The sequence below is a fragment of the Ambystoma mexicanum genome, chromosome 13, assembly GCF_040938575.1.
Source record: "Ambystoma mexicanum isolate Mex_15411 chromosome 13, UKY_AmexF1_1, whole genome shotgun sequence".
In the NCBI taxonomy this organism is placed as follows: Eukaryota; Metazoa; Chordata; class Amphibia; order Caudata; family Ambystomatidae; genus Ambystoma; species Ambystoma mexicanum.
Window position 1 is genome coordinate 428,643,204 of NC_090938.1, and position 17,585 is coordinate 428,660,788.

The window sequence follows — 17,585 nt, forward strand, 5'->3', positions numbered from 1 at the left end:
TTTCTTTGTTTTCACAGTTGGCGCCCGAATAAGGACCCTCAAGATTGATGCCGGATCATTGAAGGTTGACGCAGACTATCGAACCGGGATCGGATGGTGTGATTCTGCGGGCCCGACCGATCGAGACGCGATACCTCGGCAGCGCTGCACGATCCGATCCTTGGACGATAGTCGTGTGGTCTGACACAGCATCTTGACGAGGGTCCATTTTTGAGGCGGGCAGATTTGTCGAAACCACCAAACACAAGGTAAAATTCATTAGGTAAGTTCTTTGATAAACCGTACGGTCCTCCTTAGGTTTGGTCAGGTGCAGTCGTGACCCAGCTGTTAATTTAACCCTGACAATTTGAATTTGGCGTATTGTATCTGCAGACACAATTATTGACCAGGTAACACCAATTCTTTGCGAAATGCCTGGGAAATTGTCTAGCTGCTTTAGGGCTCTGTTCCGCAGCGATCGACAATCCTTGGAATTTAGCCGCCCGGCACCACAGGAGGGGTCGCCGGCATGTACTATGTACTGTAAGTATGGCATTGGTAGTATAGTATTTAATGATATTTGGCACAGACAGACCAGACATGCCTCCGAATTTCAGTGGCCAATCAACGGTAGTTTTGAGATCCCCGGTATTGAATACCTAGAATCAGTCTTGTTGAAAAAGAAAGCTAGACCTGCAGCCTTTGATGTTTTACAGAATTGGAAAAAAGAAGCGTTACAGCAGCTTAAAAGTAGGGACAAACATGCACGCCGTCATAAAACAAACGCCGAAAAGATAAAGAAAAACGTTCAGAATCAGTTAAAAATATGGATAGGGCTTTTTCACTTGGAATCCAGAAAATTTACCCCTCTAAAGATTTCCATGTTTCCGAGGAATTTATTGAGAAATTGTTAAACGAACGCAGGCCTGATGCCTCTGCGCCAACTCCGTATGTTCCTATTTTGGGCGCTCTGCCCATTCCTGCTGTTGTTCCTGCTGTTATTCCTGTTCCCCCTGTACAACCTATTGTTCCTAGTCCTCTAGTTGTTGTTCCTCCACCTATCGCACCGCCCCTTCCTTCTGCACCGATAGTTGCACCTTTATTAAATTTACCTACACCTCCGCTCCCGAGTGGCCCCGTATTGACTGAAGTTGATCCAGGTGCAGGACCGAAGATCATCACTCGTAATACTGTTTCTGCAGATAAGAAACAGGAATTGTTTGCATGGGCTAAGCATTGTATGGAGAAAGGTGATCAAGTTAATGTTTTTTCCACATTATCTAATTTGAATAGTTTTCCCGAGAAAAATGTTTTTATTGAAGGGTTGGGGACTCATTTATGTGTGATGTGGGGTAGATTACAAAATTCGGATCTTCCACAAGGAGTGAGAGATCTGAATGCTTTGGCACTTTCGAGGGACACAGAGCAGAAAGTATACGGGCATGTTGAAAAATTGTTTGAGTTTAGGAAAGACTTTGAAAAGTCACGAGATGAGGACGACGAAGACGATAGAATATATGTACAGAAATGGTTCCTTCCGTGCCGTAGATCGGCACCTGAGGAAATACGAATTTGTACTAAAGATGCGGTTCAATGGATCTCGGATTCATCGATTCCGCCAGATGAAGTACATGACACATATAGTCAGTATACAGTAGAAATGCAAAGAAAGGTAATTCAGGTAATGGTACAGTACCTGCAAGAAGAATGTGCAAGAGAGAAGGTTAGTTGGCCCATAGAATTATTGGGGATTTGTAAAAGGGCTTTTTCGCCCGATACTTCTTCAGCTGCCTTAGCGCTCGACCTGGCTCTATTGCTTAGTAAGCGGCCGGAGGTACCTATATCTCAGTTGCCTATGAGAGAGGATCCTCTGACCTTTGTCCCAAAAGTTGAGATCCCCGCCAACGCTGGGACTGTTGCCCCCGCTGTGGATATCCCTGCACATTATGTATCACAATTTGTTCACGTCCCGTTTTCACAACAGGAAGTTAACACTATTAGGCAATCAGTTCCCGATATCAGGAAAAACCCGACGGGGTTTTACTAAGAAATAGAGTCCGTCTTGCAGTCTTCTGTGTTCACCTTGAGTGATATTGACTTGCTATTTCCTGTACTCCTACCCGTAGATGTATGGAAACAGGTTCGGACAGTAGACGATGTGCCAGGGTTGGGAGATACGTGGGCTAATATGATTAGGATTAATGGGGAAAGACCAGCTGGTGAGAAACCCCCAGAGGTAATACTTACTTTGCCTGATAGAATTGTCGCAAAATTAAAAACTATAATTCCAGAGAAACGAATTATTTGGGACAAGCTTACGGCCTGTGTCCAAGGAAAAACTGAAGGCGCCACCGAATTTTTTAATAGATTCGAGCAGGTATTTTCTGACTTCAGTGGACAGGATTTAGGTACAGAGTCTGGGAAAAAGTTGTTCGTGGACAAATTTGTACGTGGACTGTTGCCTGACATCCAGTCACAGATTATGTCCTCTGAGAGCGCTTGGCAGGCAAAATCTCAATCTGAGGTTTTGCACATGGCTCAGTATTATGAGAACCGTGTTAACAATGAGAAGGGCAAAATTGAAAAGAGGAAAGGAGATTTGAAAACCAAAGTATTATTACAGCAAATTGTTAGAAACCCCAGAGGAGGCACGACACAGACTAGAGGTCAGTATGTCCCAAAAGGAAATACTCCTTTGGGTCCTGTGAATATTAATCAATGTGCTTATTGCCGCCAGGAAGGTCATTGGCGAGCACAGTGCCCTGTCCTTCGCCAAAGGTCAAACAGTGCGTTTGGGGGTATGGGTAGACAACCTAGGGGCCGCCCTGGAGCAGGGGCCCCTGATAGAGGTCAGTTTTTACAAGATCCTCAGCAACCTTTTTCACGGGAAAATCAGACCTCGAGTGGGGACTCGAGGAACATATTTGATCACCCTTCTGCTGCCTACCTTTCTGAAGAGCTTCCTTCCAACGATACTCTATTTCATTAGGATTGCCCAAAGCAGGGTTTGGAACCTTCACCTATTCCCGTTAATCAGAAAGGCCCCTACGTTGAATTATTAGTAGGGAATAGGAAACACCAGTTTTTGATAGACACTGGAGCGCAGAAGTGCTCCATTGATCATTCTCGGGTTCCAACCATTCCACTGTCAGGGCAAACAAATGTTTCCGTAGGGTTTTCTGGTATACCAACTGTCTGTCCGGTTTCTGCACCGGTGTCTGTTTCTTTGGGTCCCTTTACGGACCATTGCCCTTTTCTTCTCACTTCAAACTGTGGAGAGAATTTGCTGGGGTTGAATTTGTTAAAGAAATTGAATGCATTAATTCATTGTTCTTCTGATGGAGTACGGCTGACGGTTTCACCACAGCAACTTCCTAATTCTCAGTTCTTGATTCGACCTTTACCTCCTGAGTTTAGCATTGTCCCGGAATGTTTATGGGCGGTAGACGACAATGATGTCGGGGTATTACAGATTGAGCCCGTTAAAATAGTTCTGAAACATGGAGTGAAACTACCACGCATTCCGCAGTATAAAATATCAGTTGAGGGCGAATGTGCTTTGAAATGCATTGCCTCCGATTTTGTGCATCGTGGGGTGATCGAAGAGATTACAGGTAGTTTGTGTAATAGTCCGATCTTGGCTGTATATAAGAAAGGCGACAATGCAATTCGATACCGGTTCATAATTGATCTTCGTGCTATTAACAGAGTGGTCGCCCCACAATTTCCAGTTGTGCCCGATGTGACGACGATATTGACAATGATCCCTGCTACGGCTACGCACGTCAGCGTTGTGGATTTAAAAAATGCTTTCTTTAGCATTCCTATACATGAGGAAAGTAGATATCTGTTTGCGTTCACCTTGGGGGGACGCTCATTTACATTTACCAGGGCACCTCAAGGGTATACTGAAAGTCCTAGCGTTTATGGTAGAGCTTTGAAAGAGCAGCTCGACACCCTTGAATTGCCACCTACTTGTACGCTGCTTCAATATGTTGATGATTTGCTTTTGGCTGCAGACTCTGAGAGTGCTTGTAAAGAAGGCACTGTACTGTTGCTTGTTCATTTAGCCAAAAATGGTCATAAAGCTTCGCTTAAAAAATTTCAATATTGTTGTCAGGAGGTCGCCTATTTAGGCTACCTCCTGTCAAAGGAGGGGAGAAGATTGACACCTGAAAGAATAAAACACATTTCTGGCATGTCTGTTCCAAATACACAGAAGGAAGTCAGAGCCTTAATAGGTATTGCTTCTTACTGTAGGTTGTGGATCCCAAACTTTTCGCTAGTGATAAAACCGATGTTGGCTTTGACGAAGAAGGGCATTTCTCTGCCACTGCCATGGAAATCGGAACATCAACGATCATTTGAGCTTCTCAAAACCGCGTTATGCTCTGCACCGGTTCTGGGTACTCCAAATTATGACAAGGCCTTTGCGTTGTTTGTGCATGAATGTGATGGATGTGCTTTGGCTGTGTTAACACAGGAACACGGAGGGAAGAATAGGCCGTGCGGCTACTACTCCTCCGCCCTTGATCCTGTCGCATGTGCTTTGCCAAGATGTTTGCGTGCTGTCGCTGCTGCTGCCGCGTCTGTAAAACAGAGTGAGGGAATGGTCCTAGGCCATGATTTGATTTTGATGGTACCTCACTCTGTTGATATTCTATTGAATAAAACCCAAACGCAACACCTCACCTCTGCGCGGTTAACAAGGTATGAAATAATTCTGTTTGCCCCTCACATCCAAATTAAGAGGTGTTGTGTTCTTAATCCGGCTGAACTCTTACCTTTCCCTTTGCGGTGACGAAGAATTACATGACTGCCTGTATACCACTGAACAAGAAACGAAGGGCAGGATAGATCTCATAGATACTCCTTTGGATAATGCAGAAGGGGAACCGTTTTGCGATGGCTCCTGCTTCAAACCTTCGGATGGTACATCTACAGCTGCTTATGCAGTTACTACATTGAGCAAAGTTGTTGAAACTAAGAGAATTTCGCATACCTCCGCGCAGGCCGCAGAGATTATAGCGTTGACCCGAGCTTGTGAACTCTCCCAAGGGCGTATAGTAAATATATATACTGATAGCCAGTACGCATTTGGGGTGGCTCACAACTTCGGAAAGGCTCTGGTCGGAAAGAGGTTTCCTGACCTCACAAAGGACCAAGATCCAGCATGGCCCCTTGATAGTGTAATTACTCTCGGCACTCTCACTCCCTAACAGTTAGCGATCATGAAATGTGCAGCACATCGTAAGGTCATAGATGAGGTGGGCAAAGGGAACGCCTTTGCGGACCTGATAGCCAGACAAACGGTCACAGACCTTAGCACCGACATGTATGCCTTGAGGGAAATGAGAGATGCTTACATAACGGATGAAGGTATTGGGTCTGTGCGAGATATTCAAACTGATGCCACAATAGAAGAATCTAAAAGGTGGGCTGAAGGAATGGGGAAATTGGATGATGAAGGGTGTTGGGTGGATACATCCGAAGGAAAATGGTTGCTCCCTGATTCATATGTATTGGCAATGGTTACGATGGCACACGGTCCTATACATGTGTGTGCCCAGCAAATCACGAAAATGTTAGAACAAGTTTGGGTGAATAACAAGATTCTGGAGACTGCAAAGAGGCATGTCCAGAACTGTATGATCTGCTTACAGCACAATGTGGGTAAGGGGACAGTAACTCCAAGGGGAAGCTTTGGGCCCCCTTCTGTTCCCTTCGAGGTCATTCACTTTGATTTTATTGAGATGGAACGATGTAATAATCTGAAATATGTTCTTGTAATTATTTGTGCCTTGAGTAAATGGGTCGAGGCTTTCCCCGTTAACGATGCTACCGCCATGACCACTGCAAAGATTATGGTAAAAGAATTCTTTCCTCGATTTGGGCTCCCGAGGGTAATTTGGTCGGATAATGGTCCCCACTTTATTGCAGCAGTAATTTTGCAGATATGCACAGCTTTATGTATTGAAAAACGATTTCACTCAAAGTGCTGGATTGGTGGAAAGACACAATGGTATCTTAAAGAATAAGCTTGCAAAAACATGTGCTGATACCAAACTGAAATGGCCAGATGCCTTACCTATTGTATTATTAGTTATGCGTACCACACCTAAGACTAAAACCAGGCTTTCTCCATTTGAAGTAGTGATGGGGAGACCTGCTAACATTTGGGGTCTCCCGAAACCTAAAGCCCTAAGAGAGGTGGAAAATGTATTGCTTGTAGACTACTGTAACCAGTTAACTAAAAACCTGTATTTCATTTATCACCAGGTGCACTCGGCTTTACCTGTACGGTTCACGGGCCTAGGACACGATATACAGCCTGGAAGTTGGGTCCTAGTGAAGGCCTACGAGAGGTCTTCCTGTCTCGCGCCTCGCTGGCGGGGACCCTACCAGGTGTTACTGGTCACCAGGACAGCAGTGCGGGTGGTTGGAAAGAAGAACTGGATCCACGCGACGCATGTCAAGAAACGTCCTCACCCGACGCCACATGTTACAGAAGAAGCAGAACCCCTCGCTGATTTTACAGTCTCTGATCTTGGAGTAGCAAACAGCGCTGTGAGTGCGTCGGAGAATTTCTCTGAGCCCGAGGAGCTTGGGGAACAGTCCATTTCGTCTCCGCACTCTCTTGAAAAATCACTTCCGGAAAACACTGTTTCAAGCTCTGCGACTTCCGTCGCCTCCGATATGTCGCTTCCCTCAGGAAGTGACGACACCTTATTTCCGGATCAGACAATTTTGGGTACCACCAGGTACAACCTTCGACAAAGGAAATAGAACTACGGCACAGGTTTTTCCGTGCATCTGGGAAAAGGAAGTGATTGGAAGTTTTCCTTTTTATAAGAAAGTTCTGTTGAACAAAAGGGATTCTGCTGGCTAGGGTTGGGAAGGACTAAGAAATCGCGCGACCGTAGCGTCGCCAGCAACGAACATTGGGGTCGTCGATTGAGGAACTACAATGCCTGCCACCTCCGCTGCTGCTCCCCGCATTGGACTTGTGAATAAGGGGGTGACATACTTGGACAATGAACAATGTGCCTGGGCCCCGAAAATGTACTGCTATGTTTTGATAATGATAATTGTTATTTTTGCAACTGCTGCTGTAGGACTTTGGTATTTTGAAGAAATCTATCCTCTGAAACCTTTGCTACCGACCGAGATTGTACCAACTGTTTTGACTCCCTCTGTACACCTTCACACTCTGTCCCCTAGAGACTCCCAACATAGACAAAAGTATCATAATAATACTCTAATGATAGTAATGAATGCAACTCATGCCATTTTTAATAAGAGTAATTGTTGGATTTGTACTCATTTGCCGCAACATGGGAACAAGGGACTTGGATGGTATATACATCCTTTACCTTTAACGACTGCTTGCTATGCCTCCCTTAGAGCACTATTCTTTGGCCGATGGAATGATAGCATCTCAGGGAACTTCGATGGAACTAATCTGAATGATTTCGAGAAACGTGAATTGACTCCCCTGAGATGCTCGCTTTTTGAAAATAGAAGTAAACCTAATGTCACTTCTATTAGGCCGTCTGATAAACTATCTCTTCCTTTTCAAACTCTAATTTCCTTTAAAATGGCTCCGATAGGCAATAAGGACGCCGTACCTCCTTCTTATTCTATAAATCATAGCCCCGATTCGGTTCCCTTTTGTGTACAAAGAAATGGCACTAGGCCAATGGGAGATTTTGAAGGTTGTAAGAACATTGTAAATTTGACTGGAGAAAACAGGCCTCTGTATGTAGGGGGGCCTGTTTATTTTGTTTGTGGTAGTTTAGCATTTCCCTGGTTGCCCAAGGATTGGCAGGGAACCTGTTATTTAGGAATATTATTACCCGGGGTATTTGTAGCTAGTACATTGGAGGTTTCTAAGGCTCGCCAAAGGCGGGACAAGAATGGAGATACCCCTGGGCAAGTATTGGGAGATATAGCGAAATCAGTTGTACCCTTTTGGGGACAAATAACAAACTCTGAGAACATTAGGGGATTATCAAGGGTACTGGAAAGAACGATCAACCGGACCACGGACATACTCTACAATATGACCTTAGAGCAAAAAGCAATAAGATTGGTAGCACTCCAAAATCGGATGGCATTAGATGTCATTTTGGCAGAACGAGGTGAAGTATGCAAATTAGTGGGGTCCGCTTGCTGTGTTTTCGTACCAGATTCCTCCCAACAATTTTTAACGCAATACAGAACTTGCATAATCTTAGTTCTGAAGTACATATCCCTGTAGGAGATTGGAATCTTAGCACTTGGTTCTGGGATTCTTTATGATCTTGGGGTTGGAAGGTGCTTTCTGTTATTCTGGTTATTTTGGGGATCCTGCTATTCCTTTGTTGCTGTTTTCATTGTCTTCTGAGTATATGTGGAATGCTAGGTGGATGTTGTGTCCAAGCAGTGAGCACAATAGGGCATAAAATATATGCCCCAGATGCAGCATCTAAAGAATTTGTGTTACAAGAGGTTTTGATGAACGACCTAATGGCTATAGATATTACAGACAATGATTCGGGATCTATGGATGACAACACATGGAGTTATTTTCAAAAGTATTAGAAATGATGTTAGCACTTGGCATAGGCCAAAAGGAGGGTCTGTTGGAATTGAAATAATATTATGCCTCCTATCGCAGTATTTGAATGTGTGTTGGCCTACGCCAAGTTGTCTAAAATATCGTCTAAATAGATTCCGCGGCAAGGTCTTGACCTTAACGAAAACTGTGTAAGTCGCCATCTTGGATTTAGCTGCCATTTTAGGATCTCTTGTTATGTGGAAGTCACCCTGAACATCAAAATGGAGGCCGAATGACATTCTGAGTGAGATTCTGGCCATTGTGCCCTCCGCACACATGAATAAGTAATATGCCTGCAGGCCACTTGTCGGGGTCGCGAACTGAGACCTTGTCCTATCCCTGACCTATGTGTAAATGAACAACTGTATCAGCGGAACTGATCAAAAATGCATACATTATGGGATTGACCTGGCAAGGAACCCTAGGCCTGGTCCTAAGAATGGTTAACCCGCGAGGGGGTTGGCCAGAGCTGGATAAAAAGTATAAAAGCACAAATATCCCAATGTACGGTCTCTCTACTAATGCATTGAACCTTCGTTGAAGTTCGTTACGTTACTCTGAGAGCCGAATAGCTATCCGTTTGTCAATTGACTTTTTTGGTAACTGCTGTAGCTTTTAAATAAAGCACTTTGTATGTCCTTTGTAACCTGTGTTGGCGTGTTTCCTTTGGGCTTCCCAGCCTCATATCAATTTCTTTGTTTTCACAAGATATCCTAGGAATATGCACTGGGAGGTTACTGAAAACAGAGGAGTCTTGAGAGAAAATTTATTTTAATGTCATGTACCCGTCCAAGCCATGAGATATGCAGGGGGTGCCAACCCTGCCATATCCGCAGCTAGAATCTTCAGTGGGGGCCTCAGGTTACGTGAGAGGAGGTATTTCCTCTGATTCATAATCTGGATGTCTAGATATTCTATGAAATTCGGTGGACCATTTCAGATGCAAATCACCCTGCAGTTGCAGTATTACTTCCTCTTGCTCCAAAATGTTCAGCCATTGGGATTTAGAATATTTAACCTTGTATCCGGAACAAGCCTCAAACGCAGCCTGTTCGTTAATCACATGGTGGAGCAATTGCTCTGTATTACCTCAAAACAAAAGTACATCATCCGCATAGAGAGTTATTTTCTGGGGGATTGGGACTACCACGATGCCTTGAACCTGGGCGTGTGACCAGATGTTCTTTGCCAAGGGTTCCATGGTGAGAGCGCATAACAAGGGACATATGGGGCAGCCCTTAGGTGTCCCTAACTTCAGATATCTCGGGGGGTGATCTGATCGTTCTCCCTGATCCTTGTGTTGGGTAATGCCTGCGTGGCGTGAACCCAATGTCTAAAACTCGACCCGCATCCATTGCTTTCAGGGTTTCTTTCAGGCTCCTCCAATCTAGGTGATTGAATACTTTGTTTGCTTCCAATGCTGTTAGGAGAAGTTTAGGTCCCTCTGCTTACGCATGTCTAGTAGGTGTACGGCCCAACAAACATTGTCCTGTGTGGACCTCTAAGCTATAAAACCTGACTGGTCTGAGTGAATAATTGTCAGGAGTGCTGTAGAAAGCCAGTTGGCCAGAATCTTGTCATACATTTTTGCATCCATATTTAACAGAGCGATGCAGTGATAGGAGTTACACTCCTCCACCAGTTTCCCTGGTTTCAAGATTAAGGTTGTTATCGATTCAGCCATGGTTGAAGTCACGGCTCCAGAGCCCAGAAAGGAGTTAAATAGGTTAAAGGGCCTATTAGTTGGCCTTTGAATTGCTTATGAAAATGAGCCGTAAAGCTGTCCGGGGCCTTATTTAATGGGAGGGTGGAGATTACTTTGTCCAGATCCTTCTTAGTTATTGGGGATTCTAAGGATTCTATATGAGAACCGTCCAGCCAAGGAGACCAGCTTTTCGTATATGGCCTACTGTTTGTTCTGTTGGGCTCAGAGAGGCCGTGGACACGAGCTGGGAAAAAAATGAGTGCAACAGTTCTGTTTTCTCAGCTTCTCCAAATTGTGACAACTTCGAGTCGTCACACAGATAAGAGGTTATATTTCTGTATTTAAGACCTTTTAGCTTCGCCACCATAAACCTATTGCTCTTGCTTTCCTGGGTTTAGTATCTCTGCTTTGTCGCAGTGATGGCGTGTGCCGCGCGGTCAGAGAGATGAGATTCGAGCTTGGCCCTGGCCACTATAAGATTACCTAAAGCTCTGAGGGATTGGGAGGCCGTGTGCCGTGATTCCAAAGAGTAGACCTATGCCTACAGTTGTTTTCTAACGGCTTCTTTCACTCTTATGCATGTTGTTCCCTTGGTGATAAATTTGCCCAGTAGAATTGCCTAGAAGGCATCCCAGAGAGTGTTCCAGAACATGGCAGGCGTTATATTCATCTCAAAATATTGGTTAATAGCGGAGCATACAGCTGCGCTAATCGTCGGGTCACAGAAGAGAGTCTCCTTCAGCTGCCAGGGGGGTTTTGGTCTAGAGGAAAGCCTGTGTAGTGATATGATCTGTTGAGCACCTGATCCCAATCTGCACCTCAGAGGAAAATGGAATCAACCTGAATAACGTTCCCTTCTATTACTGTGAAACCCTCTGCAAAGGCCCCGCTAATTGCATGAAAACGTTGGCTTGGTCCTCGTTTGGACCATAAACAAAAGCGAACATGAACATGTGTCCCCCAGCCTCCCTTTTAAGAATAAAAAGTGGTCCTCTGGATCGCTTCTGAGCATTATTTTGGAAAAGGGATGCTCCCTAACGATAAGTATCACCCCCCCTCTTCTTAGATCTATGGGGCACGAAAAACTGTTGGGGAAAATGTGGGTGTCTGAGACGAGGTTCGTCCACTCGCTGCAGGTGTTTTTCCTGGATTAGGGTAACACCCCTTGCAATATGGCTCAGCATCTGTATAGTATGCTCTTCTTTTCCCTTGGGGATCACAGCCCTTGAACGTTAAGAGTGGTATTTAGGGCTGGCACTACACGTGTAGGGTCGGCTGTAGTGGGCATTCCTGGGTGAGATGCATCTATTCGGCCGACTGTACCAATTTGAGGATGAGTGGGGGAAGCGATTGGCCGTAGGTGAATACGCATTTTACTGCACCTAGCCCTGTTTTCCTGTTCCTCCACCTTTACGGCTAGCTACTCCCCAGAGGTTTCCAAGGTTTCCATTCCAGATGTCAATTCAGACAAGTTGAGAACTTCGCAAGAGGTGGTTTCCACCTCACTGATTCGTTATTCAAGGCCCGTGGATTGGTTCTCCGTCATTGTGTTATTGTGGCCAAGTTCCGCTATGCTCGATGTTGTTTTTCTTTTGATGTCATCTTTTATCTCTTGCAGGAGGAGCTGAATATCTGCTTTGGTGGCCACGAACCCTGGCCTGTGAACCTGCGCATTAACACATTTGTTTTGCTTCTTCCCCCAATCCGGGTTAGCTCATCCAGCAGGCCAGTGTATAGACAATCAGTCCTTCTTTGTGATCATCCGGATGTACTTGGGGTAGATCTCTCTCCCCCGCAGGGGCCTCCCTCTGGAACAGCCTTCCTGCCTCCCTGAAACTTGAGGAGAACCATTTCCGGTTCCGAAAGCACCTCAAAACCTTCCTCTTTGCTTCTGCTTTCTCTCTCCCTCTCCCCTGCTAAATTCTTCCCTGAAACTGCACTGAATCTGCAACTGGGCCACTCTCTCCAACCTCGGTCCTTGGCCCAGCCACTCTCCACTTGCACTGCCTCCCTGGCAACCCCTGCACTGCGGGACTGTCTCTGTATCCCTACAGCCCCCCCTCCCCAGCACTTGTCTGCACTTACCTTGCACTTGCCACCAGCTGGCCCTATTATTTATATTTATTCTACTTACCCTGTACTGCACTTCCCCCCCTCCCCTTCCCCTTGCACTTTTCCCTCCTCCCTACCCCTGCACTTGCGCGATCTAAATGACACCTGGCCTAGTAGGATCGTTGTCTGTCTTCCCCTTGTTTCCCCTCCCTGCCTCGTCGCGCCTTGAAACACTTGTTTATAGGCGCGTTACAAATGCCATATCATATCATATCATACTTTACATGCATTTGTTTCGTATCAAAGTTAGAAAGATACAAGTTTGAAACTTTCTTCAACTACACAGAACCGTTTATTGCACATATATCTACTTAAACTAAAGTACATCATTGTTGGCCACTCTGGAAGGCTCATGGTTAAGGTAGAGACAAGGGCTAAAAAAAACTTTTGTGAAGTGAAAAAGTTTGAAACCACACTGACAGTCACCAAGCGGTGCCTGGCAAATGACTGCTTTTTCTTGACCCGCCACCAGCTCTAGTCCTAATCTTCAATCTTGCATACATGCTCACACACATCCTCATGAACACGCTACACTCATTCTCATTTGCATGTGGGGGGAAAGGGAAGGATCACTGTGCACCAAAACATAAAAGGCAACTCTGCATTGGCCCAAGTAATGTAAAGCGCTAGCATATTTGTTCAAATAGCGGAAGGGCACTTAAATGAACAAACTGTGCAATTTCAGTTTTGTCCAGCCAGCAATGCCAACAAGATATTATGGTTTTAAATTCACCTTCTTCATCTCCGTTCTGTGTAGCAAAGGTTTTGCTACATATGGTGGCGCGTTGCACCACCAAATGACGCCAAAACTAAAAAGAGCACTTTGATTTCTGGATTGTCAAGGTGATGGGCAATGGGAAGACTCTGTTTACTCCCATCCAGGGAATCCAATGCTTGTTCTTTCTAAGATTGGGAAGCAAACCCACCTCCAGCATATTTTGAAATATTCCAGGATCTCTTCCAACAGTGGCACAAATATTTGCAAACTGTTTCTTTTAATTCTCCTGACACAATGATTTTGTTGTGCACTCACTGGGGACTCATTTTGTGGTCATATGGATACTTTTACAAAGTCACCCAGTTGTTGACAGCGGAGGGTCCTGTACAGTGTGATTTGAGGAGATAGGACACTGAATATATAGAAGGTAATTTGAAATAAAGTCTGAGGAGAGTGTACGCTCATTAAAATATATTTAAAAGGGTCTATGACTATTCAGCATCATCAGTCAATCAGGAACTCTGAGGGAAGAACACTGATGAGGTCACTGCTGCAGTTCTGTCTGTGATGTCACAAGGCTTAGAGATCATGAAGATAGTAGCGTGTGCACAGGGGGGTGTACACTGCAGAAAAGGGGAGCTAGGCATGTATGAGGCAGGCTCACATTAAGTACAGAGCCTTTAATTTAGGTTCAGGGATGGTTTGATTATCTTCGTGAGACTTATAAGAAGTAGATCTTCATCTAATTGTTTATCATCTACCACCTTAAATTAGGTGGCACATGGTATCTCCCACACTGTTCAGATGTCATGGTGACATATAATACATTCTCCATTGTGACAAGCCACAAGTATAAATGGCTTGTTGCCAGGGTGATGTAGCATTGAAGACCAGGACCTTGAACAGGAAGGATCACTGCTGCGGCAGAGGGAACCAAATGGCCAGAAGCTGCAGGTGGGTTTCCAGACCAATGGACTGACATGGGCAATAGGTGGGTGTACAAGCTGAAGGTGGGTAAATAAGCCAAATAAAAAACTGGACAGTGAACTGAATTAATACCAAATTGAAACTCAATGTAACCCTTACCCCGAAATCCTTTACCTTGACCTTCACAATCCCCTAACCTAAACCATTCTCTGAATCTTCTTTCCAATCAAAGTTTCAATGTTCTAATTCTCACACTTCAAACTTTCTTAAATGCTCCCATTCCAAAATGTGTCTTTTTCAGTTCTCCCCACTCCACTCCTTGTTTACCCCTTATTTCAATCCCCAGCTTAGCCTGCTCACGTCTCCTCTGCCCACCAACCCATCCTCCCTTCGCCCTGCTGTACCATTCTTCCTTACCTAAAACCTAATTCTGTTATGTGGTTATCAAACCCCCTTATCCTGACGCCAATTCCCACCCTTCACCCCAGTCCAATACTCATTCTCTCCCACGTCTGTCCCACATTTTCCACTCCCTCTATCCATTCTCTCACACCTTCCTCAGCTACCTCTCTCGCCTCCCCTCCCTGGTTCCTTGTAACTTGGGAACTAGGGAGGGAAGGCGAGAGAGGTAGAGGAGGAAGGTGAGAGAATGGATAGCAGGGAGTGGGAAATGTGGGACAGGAGTGGCAGAGAATGAGTCCCTCTAACTTGCCTTCCTTCGCTGCCCTCTTTTTCCTTCCCCTTCACACCTCTCCTCTTGCCTTCCTTTATTCAGTTCTCCCAATTTCCTCCCTCCCCCTACTCCTTCTTCTCCTCCCCAACCACATATTCTCCCCTTTCCAACATCCCCGCTCTCCCACTCACCACACTGCCCCATCCCCAATTTTCACAAATCAACATCCCCAGTCACGTTTTGTTTTCCCCCGTCAAAATTCCTGTCCCCTTCACCTAATCACCCTCTATCCTCTCATCCACTCCTTGGTTATTCTTGCGCTACCCTCTCTCTCGACAACTCCCCTCCTCATCCAGCTCTTCTCCATGTCTCCCCCATTATCACTCCCCCATGTATGTATGGCTTCACTCCCTCTCTGCACTCTCTCCCTATGGATGTACCCCTCTTCCCTCACCTCAATAATCCCTGTCTACCCCCACCCCATCCCAATGACACTCTGAGCCCTCACTCTTTATCCTGCAGCCTTCTTTCCCTCCCAACCGCTTCTCTCTTCTCCAACCCCCCTCTCCCTCTCTCCCGATCATCTATTTTCCGCATCTCTTCATTCCCCCCACTTCACCTACCCATTTCCCTCTCCATTTCTCACACTGACTCCCTCATTTCTCTCTCCCGACTCCCTGCCCTCCATTCCCTCACCCCTGTCCTTCACTGTTCTGCTCCATGTCTCCGCTCCCCCTTTCACTCTCTCACTCCTTACCCTCACCTCATCACTCCTCCCTTCTCACCTTTCCTCTCCCTCCCCTTTTCCATCTTCCCATTCCCCATCCCTATTTACACTGTTCCACCACATAACCCCTCTCCCTTATTCCCACTTTCCCCATCTACAACTGTGATTTTCGCCAACCAAGGTTCCCTGTCCCTCTCCCCATCCACTCCTCCCACTTACCGCTTCTCCTTTCACTGTACTCTTCCCTTCACCACCATCACTATTCCCCTCACAGCCGCTCTCCCCTTCTTCCTATTGCCCCATTCAAACATTGTTACCTTTCCCATTACCCCTCTCTCTCCCATATTTTTCTCTCCTACCCTGTCTTTGATCTACCCCTTCTCCTCCTCCCCAATCAAACTCCATCTACTTCCACTGCTCCATACCCGTGACCATACTCATGATGTTTACCATATCTACCTACGCTAACATCTCCAACTCCCCTCTTCCACTGCCCTTTTTTTAACTTTCCCGGCAGTATTCCCACCTTAATCCTTACCATGCTACCTCCACCATCTACCACTTCTCCTGCCTCCTCCTCTCAATGGACACCCCTCATCACCTTCTCCTATCCATTCTTCCCCTCTTATCCGTCTCCCTTCCCAGCCTCTCATCATATCTCTCCCTTCCTACCTTCTTTCCCTGTTCCCTAAAACTCACCCCTCTCTCCATCCATTCTCCCTCCTTTTTTGTCTCCCCCACCACTACTCGACTCTCCTCATCACCTCTTGCCATACACAAAACACATCCCTCCTCTCTGCCACCTCTCCCCATACTCATTTTCCCTTACCGCCCTCTCATCCCATCTCTCAAAAAGGTTCCCCTCAGCAGACCATGACCTCTTCCCTACTACTTCACATCATTCTCCCTCACCCCGACACCTCCCACCCCACTCCCCCCACCATCATTCATGAAGCAACCCATCTCCCAACCCTCTCTCCAATGCTGCGAACTCAACTATCACCTTCCCATTCTCTCACCAATTCACTGCCTCTTCCCACTCACCCCATCTCCCTCCTCCCCAACCCCGCACCTCCTTTTCTAATACCACTTCAGTCCTACTCTCGCTTTCACCTCTCTCTTACATTTCCCATATCTTCCCCTTTGCCATCCTTCAACTCCACTTTCCCCCTCTCATTCCGCTCCATGGTGATATCCCTCACGTCTATCTCCGCATATAAACCTCACTCCCTCCTCTCCCCCTAGCCCTCCTATCTTCCTCCTCGTCTGTCACACACATGTACTCCCCTCCGTCTGCCCCTTCGGACTCCACCTCATCCCCTTTTAATCCGCCCCCTCTTCACAATTTTCACCTCCTCCCGGCCAACCCTTCCTTTCTGCATCCTCCCCTTTATCAACCTTTCCCACTTATCTCCCTATCCCAAACCCCTCACCCCATCACCTCACTTTCTCTTACACTCTTTATCCCCTCCCCTCTTCTCGGCCCATTTCCCCCGTTCCCACATTCCCTCTGCTTTCCTGTACCCCTGTCTGCCCTTCACCCCCTTACTCGCTACGCCTTTCATATCCCCGGCCCTCGCTCTATCTCTCTCTCTACCCTTCTCCCTCCTCATCCAACCTGCCCTCTCTCTCCCCTTGCCCTCTCACCCTTTCAACCCAACCCTACTTTCTAGCTTTTCTGCTACATCTCCTACTTATCCCCCTGCTTCCCCTGCCCCTTGCTCCCCATTAACTCTTTCCCTCTGCTCTCCTACCCCCATAACTCCCCATCCCTCCCCCCACTTCCCCTGCCACCTTCTAATCAAACTCTCTCCGCCTTTCTTCACTGGCCCATGTCCTCTCTCTTCACCCAAGTCCCATGTCTGTTTCCAGTCTCCCTCTCCCTCATCCATTTACCTCTCTCTTCCTCTCTCCCAGTCACCCCCACCCCTTTCTTCCTCACCCTAATCCCACCTGCTCACCTTTCACCAAACTCCTCTTTCCTCTCACCGATCTATCCTTTTCCTTCTTCCCTTTCTCTTTCGGGGTCGCCATTTCACCAAAATGCCAGTGAAATCACATGACCTTTGACATCTGATGACATCACAGGAAGTGATGTCATTTGACCCCCACCTCGAAGTGACATCACAGGAAGCGATGGAACAC